Source organism: Canis lupus, chromosome 16, assembly GCF_003254725.2.
Source record: "Canis lupus dingo isolate Sandy chromosome 16, ASM325472v2, whole genome shotgun sequence".
Lineage (NCBI taxonomy): Eukaryota > Metazoa > Chordata > Mammalia > Carnivora > Canidae > Canis > Canis lupus.
This window is the reverse complement of record NC_064258.1, coordinates 32,805,520-32,818,138: the sequence shown is the minus strand read 5'-3', so window position 1 is coordinate 32,818,138 and position 12,619 is coordinate 32,805,520. Positions and strand designations below refer to the sequence as shown.

At 37.6% G+C, this 12,619-nt stretch overlaps 1 protein-coding gene across 6 annotated transcripts in view; it reads left to right on the top strand.

Moving 5' to 3' along the window:
- NRG1 (neuregulin 1) overlaps window positions 1-12,619 on the top strand; it is a 1,071,954-nt gene that overhangs the window by 935,920 nt on the left and 123,415 nt on the right. The gene's annotated exons all lie outside the window — the stretch shown is intronic.

The following is a 12,619-nucleotide window of genomic DNA, read 5'->3' as shown; positions in this document are numbered from 1 at the left end:
AGTCAAACACTATCGGAAGGAAATATTTTCATAATTGGATTTTGAGTGAAGAAAAATCTCAGATACTTAGACATGCATATACAATAAACACTGCTTCCAGAATATGTCTGCCACATAAATAGTATCCATGAGAAGACATGGACTTTCACTTCTGAAGTATTTGCATTTGTGCCAGACTGGGATTAGGAAAACTACGTCCTCCCCTAGAGTGTAACATCTTGAAAGCAGGAACCATTGCTTTCTTTCTCTTATTCTCATAGTCTTAGGTAGAGCCTGGCATGTAGTTGGCACTTACTAAATAATTACTGAATGAATGAGTGAATGAGCAAAGTTATCAAAGGCAGCAAGGACAAGATGAACCTAGAATGTATCTGGATACACTGGCAAAGAGGAACATTTAAAAGTGGGATGCCTGGGTGGCTCAGCAGTTTAGCACCTCCTTCAGCCCAGGTCGTGATCCTGGAGTCCTCGGATCGAGTCCCATGTCAGGCTCCCTGCATGGAGCCTGCTTCTCCCTCTGCCTGTGTCTCTGCCTCTCTCTCTCTCTCTCTCTCTCTTTCATGAATGAATAAATCTTTAAAAAATAATAAATAAAAGAAAGAATACATGTGAAATCTCTAACAGAAGAGGCAATAACTGAAGACCAAACCTTCCCCATTCAGTGTAATAGGAATAATTTTTAACTAGCTGTAATTACACAGTGTTTTAATTTTACTTATTTGAGAGAGAGACACAAAGATAGCAACAGAGATAGTGAGAGAGAGCATGAGTAGGGAGGAGAGGGAGAAGCAGGCTCCCCACTGAGCAGGGAGCCCAACATGGGACTCATTGAGGGACAGCAGGCTTCCCACTGACCAGAGCTGAAGGCAGATGCTTAACTGACAGAGCCACCAAGGCACCCCTGCACAGTGTTTTCAGATACTGATTTCATTTCTTTTAAAAAACAATAGAGAGAAACTAAATTTTCCTGCTAAAACTCTGGGTTTGTGGCATGTCTTCTTCCCTCAGTGATCCTGTTCATAGTAGAAGAAATATACAACAGAGAGGCATCACATTTTTCAGTATGTTAAAGTTTTTGACTCAGGTACTTACTTACATTTAAGTGGGTCGGTTTCATCATGGCCAGAGTTCAGCGACACACAGCATGATTAAGTGGGCCACCTAGAGTTGCATATTAAATTCTGTTGTTGGAAAAAGGTGCCCTAATCTGAGGAGTCAATCCATGTCATTATCATATGCTTGTTCTCTTCTCTTCTTCTTCCCTCCCCCTACTTGTTTAGGTCCAAGAACAGGGGGGCTCATCAGAAGTTATTTCCTCTGTTATCCATGACCTTTTTGTTTACGTGTTCTTCCATTCGTGAACTTGCAAAATATAATTCTCAAGAGGAGAAGTAAGGATCCTGATAGTGAGTGAGGGTGATAAATAAGGAAGGTCTGGTATATATATATTACTTGCCAGGATGCTTGCCCTGCCTGTTTTTTATAGTCAACTGTCTCTTCTATTTTCCAAGGACACTTAGACCTTACTGTTCTCAAAATTCGAATCATGCCTTCACTCTCAGCAGATAAACCCACTTTCTACTGCAGAGAAAAGAGATACTGTAGGCTAGAATGTCTTTTCCCTTCCTGCTACCACATCTAGAAACCCCAGTTTAACGCCTGGACATGACCACCCACTTAGTGAACATTTTTTGGATGGATGGACAGATAGATAGCAAGATGAATTAACATACATCTTTGGTCTTTAGAAATGGTAGCTATTTTTGATCATATATAACACAGCGACCTCAAAATCTGAAATCTCCTGCTTTTGAAAAGCAGGTCATCCTGAGGTTTTCCATTTTTACCTTCCAGCCTGTGAAATGAAGTTAGTTTAAATGCTGAACAGCAAATTTCCTAATCAGTTGCTGTATGTTGGCTGAATTACAGTAATATCATTTCATTTTGAGTTGGACAACTCAAGCATTTAGTTCTGAGTTTTTGACAGCATACAGTTCACTAAAATAATTTTTTTGTACCCATTGAATGTTTTTTTTTTCCCCCTCAGCCATAGGTTATTTTAAACCTCCTGTCTCCAGGAGTACAGCTAGCTCTGAGCTTGGAGATGCCTAAAAATGTCTTACCTTCTCATTGCACTTTTTTTTTTTTTTTAAATCCAGCAGTTTCTCTCTGCTGTTCATTTGCATCACCAAAAGCTTAAGTATCTTAGAAAATGGTTTAAATAGTAGTATTTATCTCAATAGATTCTTTGGTTTTAAGTCTGTGAATGATTACCAATAATTTAACTTCTGATATACTCATCAAAAACTTTTTTCCTTGGATTCTTTTTATGGATGAAAGGGAAGAATGGGAGGGATCCAGTTGTACATGGATACCTTTTGGATATCCTTTGGTATTTAACTTTTTCGATGCCTTTAATACAGACAGTGGTAGACTACAGTGGTAAACATTTGGAAGGACATGACAGGGGTAAAGATTGGGTTAAATCCAAGTATTTAACCTGGGATGAAGGGGACTCAACCTGAGGATGGGTTATTTGTTTCACCTCTCGTGACAGGCCATAGCAGAGCCTCAGGGAAGAATTTTTGAAAAACACTTGAGAAGATTTATGTTTCATTTGAGAAGCCTCTTTAAAAGCCTTTTCCTTCTTAAGGGTGGTATGTGGGGGTAGAAACAGCATATGGTTGAAACTCTGCATGGCAGTGATATGTAAAAGAAGTACTTTCCTGCTAGGTGAAATGACTCTGCATGCGTCTTGCTGTCAGTGACATGATTTAGTTAAATACAGATGCTTTTAGAGGGGCTTTGTACTGCATCATAAATATTTAACAGTTTTATAAAATATCTGTATGCATAACTGGGTAAGAAATACAGCAGTGGAGAAGCTCAACCTCCACATCAGAGTCTTTGGCCTTACAGTATCCCCTGACCATTTGACCACTGGAAAAAGATATGTTCAGGATGCAAATGTCATCAACAATTAAAGAACTCCATTTCTATTTTTCCAACAAAATGAAGCTTACTGTCTAACCTTTCTGATTGTCAGTAAAGTTAACTTTACAGTTTCCCTCTTCACATTATTCATAGATGTTCTAATTCCCCAGGGACTGAAGGGCAGCATTAAGAAAAATCCTTTCTCAGTAAATAAATGGTATGGGGGAAGGGTCAGGAAAAGCTCTTAGATTTTCTTTGTTTATATAAAGGTACTTCGTCGCCATTAGACAGTAGTTAAAATTATATGAATCTTTTATTTTTGATATAATGTTGAAATTCATTTTAAGAATCAGTCCCTCAAAGTAAGAGTGATAAGGGAAGGAGGGCAGGGAAGGGTACATGCAATGGAGGAAGAGAAGTGCACAAATGCAGGTTAATGAATGTGGAGTTGGTTATTTTGTTTGTTTGGCATAGGCGGTGGAGTTTTTATAATAAAACTCATTTATAGTATATTAAGATGGGTTCTCTGTCATATGAGATGGCCAAAAATAGCCATGAAAAAAATATTCAAAAGTTTTTTCCAGCATTTTATTACAGAATTTTCAAAACTGCAGAAAAGTTGAGTGCATTGTAAAAGTCTTATGCCCATTGTCTAGATTTTACAAGTAACATTTGCTTTATTATCAGATGCTCATTTTACTCTTATTTTTGATGCCCTTTCAAATAAGTTGCATACATGAGTGCATTTTACTCCCACCTATCCCACTATGCCTGATAAATGTGTTTTATTACAATCTTTAAAAGAATATTCAAGTGGCAGAATATGCCAACAAACAGAATATAGGTTTCTTTGGCATGAGTCATCATATTTGGACCTGGGATTTTCTAGGCATCAGATTTCAGAATTTAACTCCATTAGCAACAGCCTTCTTTCTCCTGTTCCAGATAATCACTCCTTCCCTGTGCCACTCTTCTGACTCTCCAAATTAAAAGAGGCCATAACCTTGCCTCACCAGTTCTCAGAAATTGGCCATCTTGGTATCACATGTTTTTGAGCCATTGCGATAATATTAATTAGGCTGATCCCTATTTTGACATGGGAGCCTTCTTTCCTCCCTTAATATAAGCTCCCTTTCATCCACAAGAGTCTCTATTCTGTACCTTCTTCCTAAAGCATAAAGCTCATTATCATGTTTCCATTGTTAAACTAATTTCTTATCTCAGACCTATCCTCAGGTGAAAGCAGTTGGGCTCCACAGCACACGTTCTGTGTGTCCCCTTTGTGCAATTCAATGAGGTTTAATAAATGCATCCAAAAATGAATATTGGTCTCTGACTAACTTCCAGGAAGAGGAACTAAATAATCAGGAGAGTTGTGACCAAAAGTGGTCATAGGAGTATTAAACAGAGTTAACTTTCAAGAAGAAGCAATCACAGTGAAAAGCTGCAAGTGAGATATTTCTGTAGAGATAATCCATGGCAGTAGTGAGAGAACATCCTAAACCATCCATTCTACTGTTCCTTTGTATTTACATTGGCAATACGTAGAAATGAGTTGAAAGGAGAAGAGCATTAAACCTGAATTGTAGTCTTGACACTGAAATTAATTTATTTTAGTGTGACTCCAGGAAGATTATTTTTACCTCCTGGGACCTTTGGTCTTCTTGTATAAAATAAAATTCGTGGGCAAGTCCTACCTCAGCTCCAACATTCAGTAAATGAAAATTTTAGATCTAATTATTCTTGCGATAACAGTTTATCTTTGCATGAAGCCTAAATACTTACTCACCATATAATTTCTGAAATAGAAAAGAAACAAGCATTCTTAAACAAATCTGAGCCTAGCAACGCATTGTGTGATTTATGATAGAAGATTTTGAATTGGAGTGCAAATGACAAGATACTCTTATGACTGTTAAATTCGTATTTTTAGGTAATAAAAATTGTAACAATGCAGAAAAAGTGTCCACCTCTTGGACTGAGGAGCAGCAGAAAAATATGAGGCCGGCATTTGATTTTAAATAAGATACTTCTGCTTCTATGAGCATTATAAGGCTTATGACTTTACAACAGTATTGCCAGTTAGGTGGCTCACTCGGAATGCCAAATCAGTTCTGGCAACTGCATATATTCCTCCCTTTTTTCCTTTTGGTGCAACTTTGTATTTTCATTTTGATCAGCAACAAGGAGAGAGAATTCTGTAGACTCTAAGGAAAATGTATACTGTGTGATATTTCCTCTGGATGAACTCTTCTCAAAATTACAAACTTGGGCTATATTTAAAAGTATGACCCATCAGATAATTCCCTTCCCCAAACTTCCTTGATTGTAGGTAAGTTGTGAAGGTTTATTTTATATAAGGCTTTATATGATGTTTCAGAGTCTCTTGAGTAGATGGTACTCTCTTATAAGTAATTCATAACTGCCTTCCTATGTGGACCATCTCATGTTCAACAAGTTCTGTCTGAAGCAGAAGATTGAAAAAATCAAAGTAACAAATTCCAGAGCATTTGTAAAGTGATGTTTTGTGCAATACACTGCATTTCTGGATTGATTTGGGGATTAGTTAATAGAGTCAGCTGACAAGAAACTGAAATAGCTCGTGCCTAAATCATATAAATCAAGTTTAATTACTTCCATATTTGAAACTTTACTGACTTTGTATTAAACGGGCATTGATTATCAGAGATATTTCTTCCTAATGTTTAATTTCTCTTGCTGCAACCAAGTATATAGTCTTTATTTTTTATAACATAATATATGTACATGCTTATAAAAGTGCAGATTATCCCTTATATTTTTGTTACATTTGCCATAAGACGTGAGGATAAAACAAACAAAAATTCTCTTAGCCATTGTCTCTGTGATGTGATCTTACCTTAAAAGCAGTGAATATTAATGAAACAAGTAAAGATATCAAGATAACTAATCCAACATATATTACTCTAGTAAACATTATAATTGACTACCCATATATATAACATCAGAATAGTCACTGTAAGGATAATTTTCTTTCTCTTACACATATACACACACAGTAATTTAACATTATTTGCTTTTATTGACACAAATACAACTCTTACAATCTAGAGTACCCATGCCTTTAAGATCTTTTCCCATAGTTAATTCATCTCTCTTTACTAAAGTTTCCATATCGATGCACTTATTCAACAATGCTTAATGCGTTCTGTGTGCCAGGCATGTTCTAGGCAGAAGGGATATAGTGATGAAAACAGACACAAGTGCTTGCCCTTATGGAATTTACATTCAGGTAGTGAGTTTATCACACATCTCATAACAAAGCACACTGCGTAGAAAATACAGATAATTTAGACTCACTGCCACTTTCTCCCCCATCCTTTGCTCATATTTCTAGTATATTCTAAATAGGGGAATGGGATGGAGTTGAACAATGAGAAATAATATTTGAAATATATAAAATGAGATAGAGTTATAACCCTTTGCTCATTTTCTCATAAAATGTCTTTTGAATTGAAACGCTCAATGACACATCAATTTATTATATCTTTATTTGTGCTTCTGAGTTCCTTTGGATTCAGTGTTGCATCATCAACATTAATTCAGAGTTCATAGTTAATTAATAACTGTCAGAGATTTAATACCATATGACCTACTGAGATTTTATAGAAGAAAGGGCAGCCTAAACATACACCAAAGGCTCATTATTTTAGTGCAGTCCACTAGTAAAACTGGTCAGGTAGGACATATTTTCCTTTTAAAATTGAATGTTGGAGAAGCTGAAACCATGATGAGTGTCCAAGAGTCATTTTATGTGTTATTGAGTTAGAATTCACATAACCTAAAATCAAACAGTTTAATGTAAGCAGGTCACTGGTATTTATCACAATATTGTGCAACCATCTCCAGCTACTTCCAGAACACAGTCCAGTGTAATTTTAGAAGAAAAGTGACCTATAAAATCTAAAATAAAATAAACTCTGTTTGCATTTAACTAATAATTTTACCTACAGGGAGTGAGAAATTAATAGGCTCTCTCAAAGTAAAGAAAACTTACGGTAATTATCCCATTTACTAAAGATATCTTTCTATATAAAATTCTCACATCCTCATCTTTCAGGTCATATACTGTATTTTGAGTAATAGAGGATCTAAATTCATAAAGAACAAAATGTCCTGGAGTGAATTGATCATCTTGTTATAAAATGAGAACACAGGCTCACAGTCAATACCAAATGTTAGGTATAAGCATTTCACAAAATAATTCTTAAAATTAAGTCAGACTGTCTTCTCTGAGAAAATTTTCACTGGTTAAGGATAAAGTATAATCAGAATCTTTACTCGCCTTCAAAATGGGGAGAAGATACCTTCCCAGTAAGGTAAAATGAGTTTCATATCACCCATTTAGCCTTATGAATAATGTAGAAGAACATCAAATAGTACATGGATTTGGTTTGCCCTCAGAGAACTTTTTCTGTTTAGTTGAAGAGAGAAGAATTACAGGAACAACAGGTAAATTTTGGTTTATTCCCAACTTTCCATCCACTGAAAGGATCTTTGGTGGTGAAAAGCGAAGCATAGGTGTGCTAACAGAGTTTCACTAGCATAAGATAAGTTCACAAAAGGCAAGGCATATATAGGAACAATCAGAAAAGTTTGATAAGGATGTGTCTGAACTGAACACTAAAAGATTTGAAAAAATGAACAAGAATATAAGGGTATTTTGAATAATTAGATGGATATGAAAAAAGTTTGCCCATTTATCAGAGATACCATAATCTGTATAATTCTATTTCAATGAAAAATAAAACCAAACTGGGACACCTGGGTGGCTCAGTGGTTGAGCATCTACCTTTGGCTCAGGTCGTGATCCTGGGTTTTGGGGATCGAGTCCTGCATCAGGCTCTCCAAAAGGAGCCTGCTTCTCCTTCTGCCTATGTCTCTGCCTCTCTCTCTCTCTGTGTGTGTGTGTGTCTCTCATGAGTAAATAATATAAAATCTGTTTTTTGTTTTTTTTTAAAGAATAAAACCAAACAAAATGTATGTACTGGATGGATAACACAGCTCTAGGCTTGGGACACCCGGATAGTGATAGACCTGGCCTTCAAAGAAATTGTGTTCTTCAGTCCTATATACATGGCATAATTAAATAATAGCACAAACTGTGAAGATGTGCCCTAGTAATGGTACAGTTAAGAAAATGCTGGGTCACGCCTTGGAAATATGGAAGGGCTCCATGGAAGTGTTGCGGCCACCTACAGAATGACTTTCAAATGAGTGGCAAGAGGCTACCGTTCATTTGAGTACTTGTCTTCTCCATAGGAAGCAGAAAGTTTTTAAGGTTACATTTAGAACGTGAAGCTTTCTTAAGAAAACTGTGATTTTATAATTCATTGGCAAATACATAAATCATTACATTTTATCCATAGTCATCTCCAATGACTATAATTTAGAAATGAAATTATCCCAGGGGCTCCTGGTGGCTCAGTCCACTGGGCATCTGGTTGATTTGATTCAGATCATGATCTCCTGGGTCACAGGATGGAGCCCACATCCAGGCTCCATGCTCTGCAGAGTCTGGTGGGATTCTCTCCCCCATCCCCTCTCCCAGCTTGTGCTCTCTCACACATGTGCACACACGCTCTCTCTCTAATAAATAAATATATCTTTAAAAAAAAGTTATCCTGATGATCGTGGTACTAGACACCACAAAGTAAATTCTGTGTTTTTAGCCATAAAATTTAGGAGCAAGGGTAAGCTTTTTCAGAGATAAACATTTATGGAGCAAAAGAGCCAAAATTCAGGGGAAGAAAATATATATATAAAAAAAAAAAAGTCCAGGTAATATGGTTAAAAGCAAACTGGCATTTACTATCCTCTTTCATCTGCCAGAGCTGTGCTGAATAGTTCTGATAATAAAATTTAAAAAATAAATAAATAAATGCTGAACCCAATAGCTGGGCTTGAATTGAAGTAGCAGAGGAATTTGAGTATATTTGATGATATGATAGGATTTTTTTTCTTCATTGAAGCTGGCTTAGAAGGCAGCTGGAATATTTTGAAAGTGGATCAGAAATACAGGTATATTTTGATTTTTTTTAGAATCTGCCAAATCCCATTCTACATTACCTTGTCTCCTCTTGTCCCAGGTCGACTTATTAATAACATTTACTTCCTTACCTTATGTGATGGATTAATTATAGCTGCAAATTCTTTGTCACTATCCTTTCAAGACTTACTTCCCCACCCCCACCCCATCCTGCTTCCCCAGTAGGAGGCAATGGAAATAACCCATGAAGCCTCTAGATTCAGTCTGCAGGAGCCCTGGCAGCTTGTGCTTCTTCCTCCTTGAGATGCTTCTTCTCAGACTGCAGCTACCATGCTGTGAGAAGCCCAAGCCACAGGGAGAGGCCATACTCTCTGACAGTCCCCGCTGAGCTCCCAGCTGACATCAGCTGCTGGTCACATGAGTGCCATCTTCAGTTTCCAGCCTACTTGTACCCCAGATGATTGCAGACCCAGCTGCCATCAAGTGGAGCAGAAGAACCACTCAGCTGAGCCCAGTCAGCCCACAGACTCATGAGACAGAATACAACGTCTGTTGTTTTAAGCTATTTCGGGGCAATTTGTTTCACAAATGTACACAACTGAAAGAGCTTTCCAGAGAAGATGCTGGAACTGAAACTGGAAGAGCTCATTTAGTTTCCATTATAAATAGGTAACATGTAAATAGCCTATGCTTAATCCTTATAACTTGGATATCACTAGGCAAAATTTTAGAAAACTCTTATTTTGGAAACGAGGCACCTTTAAGTTTGTTTGCAAACTACATTAAGGTGCTAAGCCTTTTTTCAATGCTACACTTTCTGGTTTACTTATTCTCCATTGAAGTGATAGGTAAGCAATAAATGATCAGATGCATTATTGTGATTAAAAATAAAAGCAGTCTTTTTCAGCAGAAACAGCATGAGTCAGACTTTTGTTCAAATCTTGGCCCTATCACTTAATAGCTTTATGTCCATGGCTAAGTTACCTAAGCTGCTTGAGTCTGTTTCTTTATCTTGAAGATAATATGTACTGTACAGGATTGGCGAAGATAAGAAATAATATATTAACAACCTAGAGGAGCACCTGGCACAAAGGTGGAGCTCCATAATATAGCTTCAATGAACGAGGTGGCAGTGTGGTTTTAAAAAGATAGGAAAAACATGTCTCATGTTTATTTTTTAAGGGGACATAGAAATATGGGTGTTCTTGGGCTTTACCGGGATGGAACCTGAAGGGTTAAAGTGGTATATCCTTGCAGTTCTTCCTCCAAATAGGCGCGTTTCATCCAAAGGTAATTCTGATCCCTCACCAATTCACACCACCCTTCCTCACTTCTGTATTGCTATAGGGGATTTGATTAAGGGATGAAGGCAACCTTCTGCTCCTCATCTCAAGTCTCAATGAAGAATTCTTTTTGTTTTTTTTCCTCCTTTATCTTCTGTACTCCCTTTCCTCAATTACATTCACCTTCTGATGAATGGTGGGAAGTGACTTTACAGGATGCTGGCTTTCTGCAAGCTGATCTTAGCTTCAAGGTGCCATGGGGCTCTTGGAATACCTCTCCAGAAGGACACATACACATCCCATTGTCCCATGTGTGTAGCCCAGGGGAAAGAGCTGCTGTGGCAGTCTGCAAGATTTTTTTCTGCTGTTTTGTCCTAGCCTTTGTAGGATATGTTGTTTTCCTTTCTAAGTGCTGGGTGTCTTTAGGATGACAACTAGAGCAGAGCCCAATAATTTGTCTGTAGACTATGTTTGCTCTCAGTGATTAAGGTGAGGTGAGCAGTTGTTGGTACAAGCTGAAGACCACTTTTCTTAACTGTGAGTTACTGTTTTTGGTAACTTCTCTTACCTGACTGACTTGGTCTGCCTGAACCCCATTTTGATTTTTGAAACTTAAATGATTGGCTGCGCATGAAATGCCAATTTATTGAATGTAATGTTGGTTTGGGACAGAAGTAAGGAGTTAGGTACCATGTATTTAAACTGGGTGATCTGTTAAAGGGATTATAAAGTACTCTAATTTAGCATACACATTGACTTTGTCTATATTGATTTGAATATTTTTTAAGATGTTAATACCTCTCAATCTGATTACTATAAATGCTTCTCTGATACGAAATTTTGTGTCCCTTGTTAGAATCTTTAAGAAAACTCATTACTTTAAAAGCAGTTAACTAGTGGGGCTCTTGGGTGGCTCAGTCAGTTGAGGGTTTGACTCTTGATTTCCACTCAGGTCATGATCTCAGGGTCATGAGATCCAGCCCCACATCGGACTCCCTGCTGAGTGCAGAACCTACTTGTGAGTCTCTCTCTCTTCCCTATGCTCTCCCCCACCAAAAAAAAAAAAAAAAAAAAAAAAAAAAAAAAAAAATTAAGGAAAATAAAATAGTTAAAGCTAGAAAGTAGACACAGGATCTTATTTTAAAAGATAACCAGTAACCAATTGGTTATTGTTATATAAGTACAGGTTATGGAGAGGATAAGTCATTTTGCCCATAAGCTTGTCACAGTCATAACTACAATTAGGCACATTGGTTCTGGCTTTTGTAGCTGTTGTTACTGCAAACACATTTTGAGATTTAATGTCCTTTAAGTCATTTATAATTATGGACCAATTTCATTTTGAAAGAAATTATAATATTCTTATTGCAAGCTGATTCTTATTGGAGCCCATTTAAAGCTAAAAAGTATTGCAGAGCAGTGGAGATTGTGCTATACAAAATATAATGTGCTTAAAGCAGAATTTCTCAGGACTTGAGCTCTAAATTTATTGCTTCTGGGACTCATGATGGTTGTGTAGTATAGATTTAGAGAGAGTTTTTAAGACTCCTATTGACATGGGTGAGCAAAATGGTTCCTCGGAAACCATTTGGGTGTGCCGTCACAGTAAAGCATGGATTAAAGGTTCAGAAGCATATAGTATGCACTGACGTGCAAGAATGGGGGGGGGGGTTCAGGAAATCTTGTGCTCCCTATTAAAGACCACATTTCTTCCAGTCTTTTAATGGCTGCTGTTTTAAAAGGAGGGAAAAATCTGCATTGAAACTGTCTGTAAGGTAAAGCTACTGAAACCTAACCCAAAAGGCATACTCTTATGGAAAACTCTTCTTAATACTTGCAGTGTGGTTCTAGCTGAGGACATGTGGTATATATTACAGCGCCCAGGGAATTCAAACCTCCGCAGTGTGGAGTCACAATGAAGGCAAATTTCAAAATGAAGCGGTAGCCTTTTGCTCCCTTCATAGCACTGTTTACCAGTGTTTCTTATTAGCTTGGCATTAGTCTAGGACTGCTGTGGGTGAGAAGAGGAAATGGAAATTTAAATGGGACCAGAGTGGGGATACATGAACACCTCTCCCCTCCCAAAATGCCCCTTCTCCGTCCGAGGCTCCACACTCCACCCTGGGTATTGCAAAGTCTTGCACAATCATCTTGAACAGGGCTGAAGGCAGAGCTGTCCATGGTTCGAAAAAAATGTCCTAACTGTTGGTTGAAAATCAGGTAATAACAGTCCTCTTGGTGAACAAAACTTATTAGAGGGCAGGGGAAGGAATGCTATCTCTCAGCGGCAGGCTAGAAGAAATTGCTGTTGAAAAGCTTACCTCTCTAGGGAGGAATCAGATATCAGACTTTGCCAAGCCTCAGGTCCAACCCA